Raw genomic sequence first — 14977 nt, forward strand, 5'->3', positions numbered from 1 at the left:
ACATGCAACTCAATAAATAATAGACCTATTTCTTTATATACCTCCATTGCTAATCTACATCAATAGGTACAGGTAGTCCTCGACTTACAACAGTTCATTTGGTGACCAAAGTTACAATGGCACGGGAAAAAGTGACTTATGACTGTTTTTCACAGTTATGACCTTTCCAGCATGCCCGTGATCATGTAATCAAAATTCATATGATCAATAACCGGTTCATATTTCTGACCCTTGCTGTGTCCCAAGATCATGTAATTACCTTTTGCGACCTTCTGACAAGCAAAGTCAATGGGAAAGCCAGATTCACTTAACAACTGGGTTATTTATTTATCAACTGCAGTGATTCACTTAACAACTGAGGCAAGAAAGGTAGTAAAATGTGGCAAAATTCACTTAACAAATGTTTCACTTAACAACAGAAATTTGGGGCTCAGTTGTGGTCGTAAGTCGAGGACTATCTGTAATTTGTTCATAACTTGCTAATATTACTGCAGACTATTGGATAGTAAGGGGAAAAGTATAAAGCATATAAAATAATTTATACTGTGGAAAATGTGGATAGAGAGAAGTTTTGATCCTTTCCCCATAATGTTAGAGTCATCCATTAAACTTGAATATAGGGAGATTTCTTTAGTTAATGGATATTTCCATGGTGGAATTTGCTGCCATCAGATTGGGAATAGTTAATTTTGACAGGTTAAAATGACACTGGATAAATTCATCTGTCAGACTGGATATCTATTTACAGTTTTGCTACAAGAATTACAAGCAGCACATCTATCTAAATTTGATAGCTTGCAGAATGTATTTATTTGCCTTCTATATCACACAGAATGCTGGAGTAGATGGGCCATTAGCAGAACTATTTTAGGTATTGTTTCTAGCATCTATTGAAGACAGACCTGTTTGCTCAAATCTTTCCTTTTTCCTGACAAAATATGTTGTGTCATTTTCGTTAACACTGTTTTATTGAAATTGTTTTACATTTTACGTTGTTTTACTTTATACATTGCATAGGGAGTATTTTAAGGATGCGGTTTAGAAATGTTTCAAAATCAACAGGGGTAGTAACGCTTTCAAACACACATAAAACTATACTGTATACTACAAGCAGTACATTCTTCTAAACTGCATGGGCGTCTTAATTGAGGCGATCACCGAAGGCTCTAATAACTAATTGCAAGGATATATAGTTGGAAAGCGAAAAATCAACGGGACAGGAACGAGAGCGGGTGGCCTGTATAGATGAGGGCGACCCCTTTCACTGGATGGAAAGGTAAACGCTCAGTTAACATTTCCAAACACTCTTCCTTCTGCATCAGTGCCACGTTACCTGACCTGGACCTGTTTTTGCAAAATAAGCTTTCCCACTTTCGGAAACTGCCTCCAAACGACAACCAGCCAGCTGAGCCCGGCAGAACGCTGCAGAGGGAGGCGCGGGGGGGGGGGCTGGGATCTCCCTGCCCAAAGCCACTGGCTTTCCTCCCGGGCCATTTAATCGCCGCCGTGCGCTCACCCTGCTTCCAATGGCGTCTCCTCCAGCCACTGGGGGGCGCGCTGCCCAGGCACTGCCCGCCTCGGCGATGGCGGCGAAGGCTTCCCCCGCGGGCAGGGGCCGGACGGGCCGCGCCGCCATATTGGCTGTTGTCCTGTCTGAAAGCAGCGGCGGCGGTGGCGGCGAGCGGTGTTAGCGGCGGCGAGCAGCAACGGCATTATCGGCGGCGAGCGGCGGCGGCGGGAGCTACTGCGTGGGGTGCAGGACAAGCATGACTCGCAGGCGGAATAAAGCGGTGGGCGCGGCTGGGGCGCGGCGGGAGCGGGCGGGGGGAGCAGCCCCCCCCGAGCCGCCCGCGCCCCCCGCCGGGCCCGGCCTTCCCGAGACCCCCGAGGTGGCGGCGGCGGTGGCGGCGGCGGCAGCGAGTGGCGCGGAACAGGGGAGAGCCTCACAGGTACTGGGCGCGCGCGCCCCCATCTCGCCCGCCGTGAGACCCGAGCCTGCATCCACACCCCTCTGCCCTCAGCCCGCTTATCCCCGCATCCATCGGCGGCGCGATCCCCCCTTCAGCCACATTGGTGCTAGCGCAGTCGGATCACCCGCATTCAGTCATCCGGAGTAGCGTTTTGCCATCCCTCATCCACCCGGTGGGATCGCCCTCCCGAATGCGGCTCCCGCAGCACATTGCTTCAGCACCCTCCTTTTCGTGCCACCATGCATCCAGCAGCACCCGCTGATCGCTTGGCGGTCACCTCGAGATCCACCTTGGATCCAGCCTGCCTAAATCCCGATAGAGCATTGTGTGTGCCTTTTATCAGCACCCCACCCCACCCGCAGCCACCTGCTCCCCCGACATCTAGCACCCATCAGGCCCAGAGCCCCTCCACTTATTCACCACCAGCATCACCTGCCTTCAACCCTCTTATTAGATAAACAGTTAGCCTGAAATAATATCTGCTGTGCTGGCCGGTATTATTTCGGCATTCAGTTGCCACCTTTTTCCTTGTATGCTATAGTAACTGATTGTGAATATAGTCCACTCCAGGATGCAGAAGGCGGCTGCTTGCACATTTGCTGCAATTTCCCTCTCATTTCAGTAGAGAAGCACCATACCATATGCTGGTTGCACCTTGTAATCATCACCAAAACCTATTCAGATTTATTTTGCAAAAGCAGTTACATATTTCTTAAATCTCAAATCTTATTCTGCCTCTCGGGCATACAAAGACAGGCCTTTCCCAAAATAATCAGTTGATGTTGCACATCTATATCCTAGCATTCTGTTTATATTGTGAGTACTGTATTTCATTTGCTTTTCAGTGGGCCCTGCCCTGGGACTATGCTGCATCTTGTCCTTCACATTGTGCCTGGGCCTGCTTCAGAATCCCTTTCAGTGCATGAATCCTTTCCTATAGGTACTAGGAGATGGCAGTCAATTGGATCTTATGCAGTTGAAACATCCTTTATTAAACAAAAAAGAGTTAATTGCAGGACAGGAGACAGTTATCAAAATACTTCTATACTCCTATAAGGCCAAAAGGAGACACTGACCATGTTCCACAAAAGTCATTGTGTAAGTGATGTTATATCACCCAAGAGGCTCACCAAGTGGACCCCAGTGGTAACTTTAATTCACTAATTTATTGTGGGAGAATTGAGAGGATCCTTGCTACAAACAGAATGCAGTTTGTCCCAAAGAAAGAAGTGGAACCTGATGTATGCCAGGGCTAGTTCAGTATAGCTATTGTCCTATTCTGGATAGGTGGCATTTGTTCTATTGGCACAGGGCAAAATGCTTCTACATCTGTATTGTTCACCATGTATAGTGAGGTGGCAAATGCTTAGGATAGTTTTCTGCAAACTAAGGCCTGTGGATTAAACTGGGAAGTCAGACTGCCATTGGTAGACAAACATGCATGAGTCTCAGTCAAAGCAGTACAGAATATGTAGAAATAGGGCCTTGTCTATATACTGTGCCAGTTGGCAAGACATTTATAGTCTTAGGAGGCTGCAGGCTACTGCTCTTGTTTACATATTTTTCAATATGGCTAACAAGAACTGTTTGATGGGCATTTTAAGTGAAACAAGGACAGAGAGTTTTCTAGAGTTAGAATCTAGCTCACCTAAAATGACATTAGTTTCTAGTTCGAGGTTAAAAAAAGTCTATGCTGCCATTACCTAGCTGCTTGTAAGCAACCCTCTATTTACTTGTCCCTTGTTATTTTCAGGAATAATTGTATAGCTATCATTTATAAATGTTAATGAAATGGTATCAGACCCAGAAATGGCTTGAAATATGCTTGAATAAAATAAGTGGTTTCCCTAATGAAATCTGTAAGTCTTAGGTGTGATTCCAATTTTAGCCAAACACATCAGCCCAGCTACTCTTTTTAGTCTTCCAAAAGCTGTTATGATGGCTTTTGATATAGAAATTAAAGAAATAGGAACCTTCTGATCTATCACAGAATATTCTATCTTTTGAATTCAGAGAATCAAAATTAAAACAATGAGTTTTTTGTGAGATACCTGGCATCAGGTTTTCCCATTACCTAAGAGTATTTTCTTTGCTTTTTAATGCATGATATCCTTTTTTCTACAGATGACTTTTATTTAGAAAAGTATTCTCGATTTGCCTTGTGGCCAAGAAAACACTTCTACAACTTATAAAACTTCAACAGTCTAAGAACTAAAATCACACATACATCTACACAATTCCTTTGAGTTCAGTGGATTTTACTTTAGATAACTGGATCCTAGATTGTGGTTAAGGATTTCTTGCTTTGGTGCTTAACAAGTACATTTATTAGAGAAATCAAGATTTTGACAGATTGGCAGAAAGATGAACAACTAAGGCACATAAGCAATAGCATAACAGTTCTGAAAGTTGAGAAAGAAATTAACATCGACCTGCCTTATCTGTCATAAAAATGGCTAGTACCCTGTTTAGCTTGCTTTTTTTTTTTTGCTCCCCAACTAGTTTACAATTATTAAACACCAAAGGTATAACTTTTTAATCTTTATCATTTTGGCAAGATTAAGTTGCAGTCCTGCATTTTAAAATCCAAATATTGTATGATGTGTGGGTAGATTAAGAAGCCATAGTTTTCTTCTGGCTTTCTGGAGGGAAGTAGAGACAGATTACCCTGAAATAAGAGAGGATACCACTGTCAAGAAGCAGAGCACTTACATGATGCAGCTGACACAATTAATTGCTGCACTTTGGGAAATACTCTTTTGCATTTTGGGCATACCATCATGGATGCCCTAATCAGTTTGGAAGTGACTATCTTTGACAGCTTCCCCGTCAAAAGAAACAAAGGATGATCACTACCTGTCATTTTTATTTTTTTGTATTATTAAAAAAAACTAAAGTGGAGACAATTGGTCTGGTGTTGACATAGTTGAAGGAGACTTTTCTGTTTGTTTGTTTCCATTTTAGCCCCCATATAGTGGGTATAAAAAGTAAAACAAGCTGTAAGGTACGACTAGAGCTGCCTTTTTTTTTTTGTAGGGCCACTCTTAAGATTTTGTCTCTTTGTCAGCAGTAGTAAAAATGATATTCAGCACAGCTAACTGAGGGAAGTTAATGTAACCCTGTTGCTTCTTAAGCTTGTCAGTGTGAACAGTATGTATCTTTGTCTCTTATTATTTTCAGAAAGAATGGTCTTTGCCAGGTTGCTGGCATAAGGGGTAATGAAAGTAGGGATATGCACAGGTTGTCCAGGATGAATCTATCACCTGTTATTCAACTGTGATCTAGATTGAAAAGTTATTAATATATATATCTATATCAGTTTAGATATCATAAACTATCTGTTTGCGACAATATCATCTATGCATTGTGAAGATTAGCTTCAAATCTTCCTTTTTGTGAAAGAGGGATGGCTTTAAATATCTGCTTAAAGTTTTGTACAAGTTGCTGCCCAAAGCATCCCTGTAGCCTCATCTTCTGAGGACCCAAATCCACACGTTTGAAGTCCTAAAATTAATTTTTAAAATCACAGCTGTCTCAGTTACTATAACTGGTCACCCTGCTTGAGCTCTGACTGATTTATGAAGGAGATGACCTAGGTAGTAGATAGATGATTGTGGCTAAGAACACAGAACACAGATGTCTTGGTTTTCTGTAGAACTTAAAGCAATGAAGCAATTAAATAGATGACTAGACTGACTTTTGCTAAAGCAAATTAAGGCCTTCTTTGTAACTGATAAATCATTTCTCTCTAGCCCAGTGTTCTTCCATAGAATTATTTTGGGTTCTTCAGTGACAATGGTATTACATTCCAAGTAATGAGAAGAGTATTTCCTCATTTCCCCAAAACCTATTATGATAAATTCTATAACCTTGTTCTGATAAAATAACCTTTTTCACATTAAGGTATATTACGTAGCTTCTAATGTAACTGAGGGAGCCACTTCTTTAGTTTTGATTAATGGGATTCACTTAAGGCCATGAGCTAAGTTGCCTGGAGGAATAAGGCTGGTTGTTCATTACAATGGACATAAGTCTGACAACCAGTTGAATTGTCTTGAGAATAAAAAGTAAAGATGATTAATTTCAACTCCTCTAATAATAATTCTGCAAAATAAAGTATTTATTTATGTATTTAATCCTCTCAAACTAGGTAACTGTCAGAAAATATCCCTTTTTAAAATATAGTTAAATATAGGAGAATATAGCAGATATACCACACATGGCACCACAACTCTAGATATTCTGGATGAAGACCATTATTTCAACCCATTCCATTCTGTGTTCAAGCTTCAGTGAACTCTTGAGAAAGTCATCTAAATAATAGGAATACATCTCTGTTAGTTGTTTGGGAGCTTCTAGCACTCTCAGGAGCATTATAAATGCATCCTTCAGAAACTAGCTAATTCAAGATTGAGGGATAATATATTAGGGGGGTTCCTGAATGTATTGGCCAGATGTTTTCCGAAACAGCTACTAGAAGACAATTTCACTGCCTTTTGGTCCTTGACTTATTAGATCCCTCAGGCATATATGTATTACCAAAACTCTTGTGTCTAATGTTTGTAACCTTCAGTTGGGTGAAACAGTGCATCATAAGGCAACCATTTTTAAACCAATGGACCTCAAATGGACTAACTTAAAAAATGTATCCAAACTCAGGGACTTCTGATTCCTGTGGTCAACCACCATCACATGATCATCATTTCCAATGCTCTCTATCAGCTTCCTACAAGAAGATTAATGGGGAAGCCAGCAGAAAGTTGGAACTTGCTCTTTCTCCCACTATTTGTTTGCCTGCCCTTAGTCATTCTGTTTGTTTAGGTAAGGAAATATTGCTGAAGCGATGACCCAATGGGTCATGGGTAGCATATACTATCCCTGTAATTCTTATTTATTACATTTATATGTCACATCTTTGACAGAAGTTAAAAGTGTGTACATAATAGGTTGACACTTCACCTATTTTTCCTCAAAACAGCTCTGTGAGTTGGTTGAGTTGAGAGATAGTGACTCTATGAACTTCCATGGTTGAGCGTGGACTGGGTCTCCCCTTCCTAATCCTACAGCTTAACCACTTCACCACACTGGTTTTTATCACATCTTAATAGAAATGTTGGGAATATATACCATGCTGATGACATTTAACTCTTTTTTTCAACTAAGCCAAGAAAGCTATGGATGTTCTGGACAATAGGAAGGACTGAATATTAGCACACAACCTGAGGCTCAGTTGAGATAAAATGAAGGTTTTACTGGTCAGTAGATGTAATGATATGTGGGAAAGGCCTTGGGAATGGGACAAAGAGATGGTGCTTAGGGAATGGCCAGATAAGAGACAACATAGCCTGCAACTGCATTATGGGTAGAACAAGAGGCTCAGAAGGGACCCTCTCTAGGTTCTTAGACTGTAATGGTGATGGCAAGAGAATTTTACTTTCAGACTTGCATGAATGTGTTAATATTGCTATACAATGTATTAGAATTAGTTTATCTGACCATGTTTCCTGTTCTGGTCCACCTCGTAAGATTGACAGTAGACAAACAAACCTAGAATTTAGGTACGACCTATAATGGATGGATTTGTATCCCCTTATTTTATTTTATTTTGCAAGTTTGCAAGTTTTGTGGCCTGGCGGGAGTGCGGATTCTTAGACATAGCACTGCTTTTAGACAGCCAAGTAGCCAAGAGTTCCTTTCTTTATGCTAGTTACATTGCTTCCTGGGGACAATGAATCTAGTCTGTAATCATGCCTTAGCTACCTCTAGGGGTGATTACTATAACACTCTGACTAGGTTTGCACTTCATACAATTGTAGTATTTCAATAAATTGGTAGTTAACCAATTATGGCTTAGCATGATGTGTGAAACCAGCCTTTGTACTGGCTGTCCTTGAAAACTTTGGATTTCAGCTAATGTGAATCACTGCTGACAAAACTACTGTATGATTTATGCTTTAGAAACTAGACATCAGCAGATATTAACTACATTTGCGTGCCCACTTGTTCCTAAACCCAAAACAAGATGATGTTTTTTATCTATAAAGCCCTCACTGACTGGAGCCTGACTATCTGAACGCTGTAATATCTCATACAGTTTTTATCATAGGCCTATGTTGTATCACCAATGAGATTAGATTGTTAGGTTCCTGGGATAGGGTTGTTTTGGTTATACTTCAGTTATGGAATGTCCTTCTGGGACAGATCGAGTTGGTTTCATTCTTAGTGAGTTTTAGTTGTAATAGTAGTATTGCTTGGATAGCCATATTTTCAGTATTTTAAACACAAATTAGAGTAACTGGGTGACAGGCCTTTTCCCAGTTTTTACTCTGGAACAGAGACGGCAAGATACCTTGGGTTTCCCAGTTGTTCATGTATTAGTTTTAATTATAATTTGTGCAACAAGGCATAGTGCTTGGTTCATGTTAAGTGATAAATGTTATCTTACAGACCATAGTATTAAATTTATGCATCGTGTTAAATCAAAACCAGACATACCACATTGTCACATGTGTGAATCATCTTTCAATTGCAACATCTTAAAGTATCTAACCATCCTAAATAAGTTTATAACAGCGTTTAAAAAAAAGAACAAGCAATAACAACACCTGAATTTAGGAAACAGAGAAGTAATTATTAATGTTCTGTGTCCCTAATTTAAATACAAAAATGGAGTATCATTGAGGTTTCATCCCCCCTATTTCCTGGAAGATCCTCAAGTAATCAATTCTTAATTTATTTCTGTGTAAGAGTGATTAATAGTGGCCACACAGATAGAAATTCTAGGACACTAGATGAGGTTTCTCCTGATAACATATGGTTTAGCTGTATGGCAAGGCTGTTACAAGATCTGGGCCACAAAAATCTGGACAACTAAGCGACAGCACAGAACCCTTTCCTTTATCTCTTTCTTTTTGTTTGATATCTAATGACCATCCAGAACTTTGCAGCCCAGATCTTGTAGCTTTAAATATATTCCCAGAAAGTTATAGTATTCATTGATGTAGATATGTGCATTTGACCTTGTCCTGTCTCAAAGTGCTCATTCAAAGCATAATTGATGTGATACAGTAATGATTGAATTCGAATTGTAGAAGCTCTGCTAAAAACAAAATAAGTATTTTGAATTTAAGTATTATTTTCGGGTCTTCAAAGTGCTTTTTAGGCAATTGCATTTACGCTAACCATGTGTTCTGGCATATGCGTGATGCTTAGTAGAGGAGAACCAAACTAAATGGGAGTTCAACTGAAGGATAAATAGAAGTTTGCCCATAACTTATAGATACTGAAAGTACTGCATGAAAGAAAGAGTACAAATATTTTGCACATTTGCCATCCTTTACTTAGTGATATTTTAAGATGATATTCTTCTTCAAACCTGACACATATCTTTCATGCATCGTAGTTGAAGTTGTGTAGCCAGTGCATAGCTGGATACTCAAATTTACACATATATACATTTTCCTCTTTATCATCTGGAAGCTTTTATCATAAGCCGAAAACTGGCAAGCAACGTACAGGTAGTCCTTGTCTTACAACAATTTGTTTAGTGACCATTCAAAGTTAAAGTGGCACTGAAAAAAGGACTCCTGGTCCTCACACTTAACAGCCATCACAACATTCCCAGGGTCACATGATCAAAATTTGGGCGCTTGGCAACAGGCATGTGTTTACAGTGGTTGCGGTGTTCATGGGATCGCCATTTGCAACTTTCCCAGCCGACTTTGACAAGCGAAGGCAACGGGGGAAAGCCAGATTCACTTAATGATTGCGTGAGTCACTTAATAACTACAGTGATTCACTTAACAGCTGTGACAAAAAGGCTGTAAAATCTAGCATGACTCACTTAACAACCAGCTTGTTTAGCAGTGGAAATTCTGATCCCAATTGTGGTCATATGTTGAGAACTACCTATATTAAGAAACAATGGTTGCCCTTCATCAGATAGAACAGAATCTTTGTGTCTTTTAAAATAAGTAGCCAGGAAAACCAATAGGTGTAAGTCCTTCCATTGTAGCATCGGAACAGCAGTACCTACTGATCATCTTCCTCTTACGCAGCTTGTAAAAACAGAGGAGTCTGTTATTAAAATGACATACATGCTTCACTGCAGTGAGGAAAATTTCTCTTCTCATTTCTAACCCATTAAGAGTGTAATGACAGGGCTGACTTTCATAGCTCTTGCCGATGAGCTTTATTGAGGATAACTTATAATAGTTTAATTAAAGTTATTAAAATGAAAGTTGTCTTAAAGGCAAAAGAGACAGGATGCTGCCTGAGTACACATTGGCGCTCATGTGTTACAGTTTTCCATATTAAGCATAGTTTCGCACAGTGGAGTTTTTGACATGCCATATCATTTAAGACACAGAAAGCATATAAGAGAGCTATCCAGTTGAAGTTGATTAGCATTGCAGCTATAGTCTCCAGGCTTAATACACAGAATACAAATATTTTCTAATTTTGAGATTACTTTTTATAGTTACAGGTGATATAGCTCTAAAAGACTTATAAGTGCTGCCGTAAAATGTTGCTACTGAAATGCAACCGGTATCTAAATTCCCTATCAGAATTCTGTCTTATCATTGCTAAATTTATTTGGAGTTTTCTTGGACTTACTGTCCCTTCAGGTTCTAGCTGGAGATTGTGCTGCCTATATTTGATCTCAACTTTTATTTTCATTTACTATAAACCAAGTCCTGCCCATCGTTGTCTTGGTGTTAGAAACAGATTGTGACAATATGATTTAACAAATTCTCTGATGGTATCAGTCAGTCTGTTGGAGAGAAAGGTGCTACAAGATTCTTTGCTCATGAGTTAACCTTGCTGGTCAACAAATCTCCTCCTTGATTGAAGTACCAGTTGCACTCTTAATACCCAGGGCCACAATCCAGAGGTGCATTAACAGAAGTTATTTTTATATGTTTCTTTTTTGCAGCTGTCACACCAAATCAGACTTGTAGTTGGCATCTGTCTCTGGATTAGAACCTAAATGGCTAATTGCATGCCAGCAACAGAGCCCCTGCAAGTTGTGCTGAAGACAAAAAGATATGCAGGAGACTGAACATCTTTTTATTCTTTAGCACCGAATAGCTAGTAACTTCACCATTAAAAGGGAAGCAGTGCATTTATGCACAAAGTGCAAAGCCTTGTGATAAAATGCTATAGATGCTGTTCTCCTAACTAGTGTATGGGTAGTCCTCGACTTATAACAGTCCGTTTAGTGACCATTCAAAGTTACAGTGGCATTGAAAAAAGTGACTTATGGCCGTTTTTCATGACCGTTGCAGCATCCCCATGATCACGTGATCAAAATTCAGATGCTTGGTAACTGACTTGGTAACCATTTATGATGGTTGCAGTATCCCGGGGTCATATGATCACCTTTTGTGAGCAAGCAAAGTCAATGGGGAAGCCCGATTCACTTAAGACTCATGTTACTAATTTAACAACTGCCGTGATTTGCTTCACAGCTGAGACAAGAAAGGTCATAAAATGGAGCAAAACTCACTTAATAAATGTTTCACTTAGGAACAGAATTTTGGGGCCATACACACACACTGTATTATTTATGACACAAACATACATATATATATACACACAGACCACACAAAATGAACTGTTGTAAGTCAACAGCACTGAGAAAAATGACCTATGTTTTTCACGCGACTATTGCGGCATTCTAACAAACTAGCCAAAGAGAGAAGCAACCTAGAACTAAGGAGAAACCTCCTGACAGTTAGAACAATTAATCAGTGGAACAACCTGCCTCCAGAAGTGGTGAATGCTCCAACACTGGAAGTTTTAAAGAAGAGACTGGACAGACATTTGTCCGAAATGGTATGGGGTTTCCTGCCTGAGCAGGGGGTTGACCTCCAAGGTCCCTTCCAATGTTTATTATTATTATTATTATTATTATTATTATTATTATTATTATTATTATTATTATTATTATTACTACTACTACTACTACTACTACTACTACTACTACTACTACTACTACTACTACCACCACCACCAGCACTGTGGTCACGTGATCAAAATTCAGATGCTTGGCAACTGACTCATATTTTTGACGATTGCAATGTCCCTGGGTCATGTGATTAACTTTTGTGACCTTCTGCCAAGCAAAGTCAGTGGGGATGCCAGATTCATTTTACAGTTGCAATGATTGACCTAACAACTGTGATAAGGAAGGTCATAAAATGGAGCAAAATTCATTTAACAAATGTCTCTCTTAGCAACAGAAATTTTGGACTCAGTTGAGGTCATAAGTCGGGGACTACTTGTATAGATGAATCAGTGTAATTTTCGTACTAAAGTATTTATCAGTTCCTGGAGAGTTTTGTGGAAGTGTTTAATTTTAAAAATTGTATATTATTTGGGAAAAGGAATTGTCCTTCCCCTAAGCCCCTCCTTCCCCTAAGCCCCTCCCCCTTTTGGGTCAGAGCCCAGATTGGACAGAAAAATCTAGCAATAAAACCTGAACGAAAGCTAAGCCATATTAATTAATTAATTTTAATATCCTGTCTTTCTGGTAGGAGCTGAAGGCAGCTTACAGGAGGATTTCCATTTTATCTTCACAATAAGAAGCCTATAAGGTTTGAGGTAGGCTGGGCTAAGAGAATGTGATTTGGTGAAAGTCACCTGATGAGTTTTCACAGCTGAGAATCCACTTGGCTCTGCCAGTACTAAGCTAACACCTTAACCAGTTCACAGCAGCTCTGCTATGCTTACACTAAGAATGCTATAGTAGCCGCTCTAAAACATTATATCGTTTGCTCACAGGAAAGTGACTGTGAACATTAACTGTTGGAAGAAAAATATAGCAAATAATACTTGAATAGGCATTGCATCGATAAAACTGCATCATAAAATAATTCAAATCCATTCTGTCCAAAATGAGGGGTGTTTTTTTTCTCTTCCTTTGCTCCAACAGAGCTCCTCTGAATAGTTCGTGCTTAAAGAGTGCCAAAGGGATTTAGAGACATGGAGAATGAACAAGAAGAAGGTTTTAACAGCAGTATCATGAAGATACTCACACACTATGTGTTACCTTAGTTTGTTCAGGCACAGCATACCACTATGTGGTTCCCTCCCCCACTATTTTCAGTCCCATAGAAAATCTTTCTTTTACCCTGTCTGCAGATAAGTGGACCCTCAAAATTTTTATACGTTCTAATTTTCACAACTGGCTTATTTGCAGGTAGCACGTTTTTCATGGTATTTTGGTTAAAAATTTGAGGGCTTACTTTATCCATGGATGGGTTTATTTATGAATATAAACGGGATTCACAGGTACTTTTAAAAAGGAATACTTTTTCAGTATTACAGTAATACTCAACCTATATACTTGCAGATAAGCTCATCCCTGGATAAAGCAAACCTAATTTGAGGAGTATATTTTGGCACCTAAAATTCTTGGTTTACCCGTGAATGTACAGTATTTTTGCCATTTAAAATTTGCATCAGTCTTAGTGGCTTCCAGATGGTGTCGGGGCTGCAGCTCCCAGAATTCTCAGCCAGGAAGGCTACTGGCAGAGAATTCTGGGAACTGCAGTCCCAACACCATCTGGAGGGTGCTAGGCTGAAGAAGCTAGTGCTAGCTTAGCAAGGGTTTCTCATCAGAAGCCACCCACCAGAACTCCAGAAATTAAGAAGCGCTGTCATATGATTTCATGTAGCTGCAGCTATTGTATGTTGTCTGTTAAGTCCTAAGTAGATAAATATTCCATCTGTTCTGTTATAAGGGCAAACCCAAATTGTTACAGCATTATAAGTAGAACCCCTTGATTAAAAATTATCATAATGCTATTGCCAAGAGAGGTTTTCTGCCTCACTAGATTCTTTTTTATATAGTTAAAACTCACGTTTCATGGTGTCATTTAGAGCCATTAAACAGAAATGTTTAATTGTTGTATTGTTTAAGATCAGACTATTTTCACATAAATTTGCAAGTTATTAATAGGCCTGTGTTTGTTTTTTTACTACAGTAATATACCAGGAAGCTTAAAAAAAGGTAAACAAGCTATTAACTCACAAGCTTGCCAGTTAAAATTTCTCTTGAGAATTTGTTGAATGCTTGGCTGTTTGGTCTACAGATTTAGAAGGTGCAGATATAATTCAAATAAATATTCTTCATTGTGGTTTACGCCAGCTTCCTCACTCCCTTGCACTCAAAATTCACTAATCCTTCGTTGCCCAAAGGTTAAATTAATTATCTGGAGACTTTAAAGAACAACATTATTCTCTGGGATGTCTTTAAAATGAGGTTTTAACAAGTTTCCTACAGATGAGAAGAATCAAAATGAGACACTCTCAAGAGACAGGATGCAGCCTGTACACTTCAACTTGAACAACTTTAAGGACACTCCCCTTAGTAATTAACCAACAAGAAAGAAAGAAAAAACCCATAAATTAGTGAATGCTTCTGTGTGATGGGAATTTTGTTGGCTAGGCATATTTATCTAGGAAGGAAAATATATTCTTACTTGAAGCAGATCTAAAAGCAGTAGAAAACTCTGCATGCAGTATATTTTCCCCAAGTATTTGAAAGGGGATCTCTGGGGGCCCACCTGCTTAGCGTCATGTCTCAGGTGTTAAGTAGAAACATAGTATCTAAGCTAGTTAGAGGCATACATTACAGCTAAAATAAGTTTGGAACTTAATTTGATCAAGGCTTTAATTAATAATTATTAATTAAGGGATGGAAGTGAGGGGAATAAAAACGATTCAGTTATATTCCAAACACATATTTAGAAATAGGAACATGGCCACTGTAATCTTTTTATTTCTCTCTTCTCCCTTAATATTATTCTGAAGGATAATAACCCCCGAGGTTTATCTGAGCATGCTCAATACTTTTTTTTTTCCCTAGTTGAATACAGGATCTAGAAAGAATGTAATTGAAACCACAGATTCTAATTAGAATTTTGCCTTTTCAGTATTTTAGATCCAATATATTATGTGGAACCAGTTTAAATAATAATTATGAGAGGGCTATTTTCTTT

This window comes from Protobothrops mucrosquamatus, unplaced genomic scaffold (assembly GCF_001527695.2).
Source record: "Protobothrops mucrosquamatus isolate PMUCROS unplaced genomic scaffold, P.Mucros_1.0 scaffold1124, whole genome shotgun sequence".
NCBI classification, from domain to species: Eukaryota; Metazoa; Chordata; class Lepidosauria; order Squamata; family Viperidae; genus Protobothrops; species Protobothrops mucrosquamatus.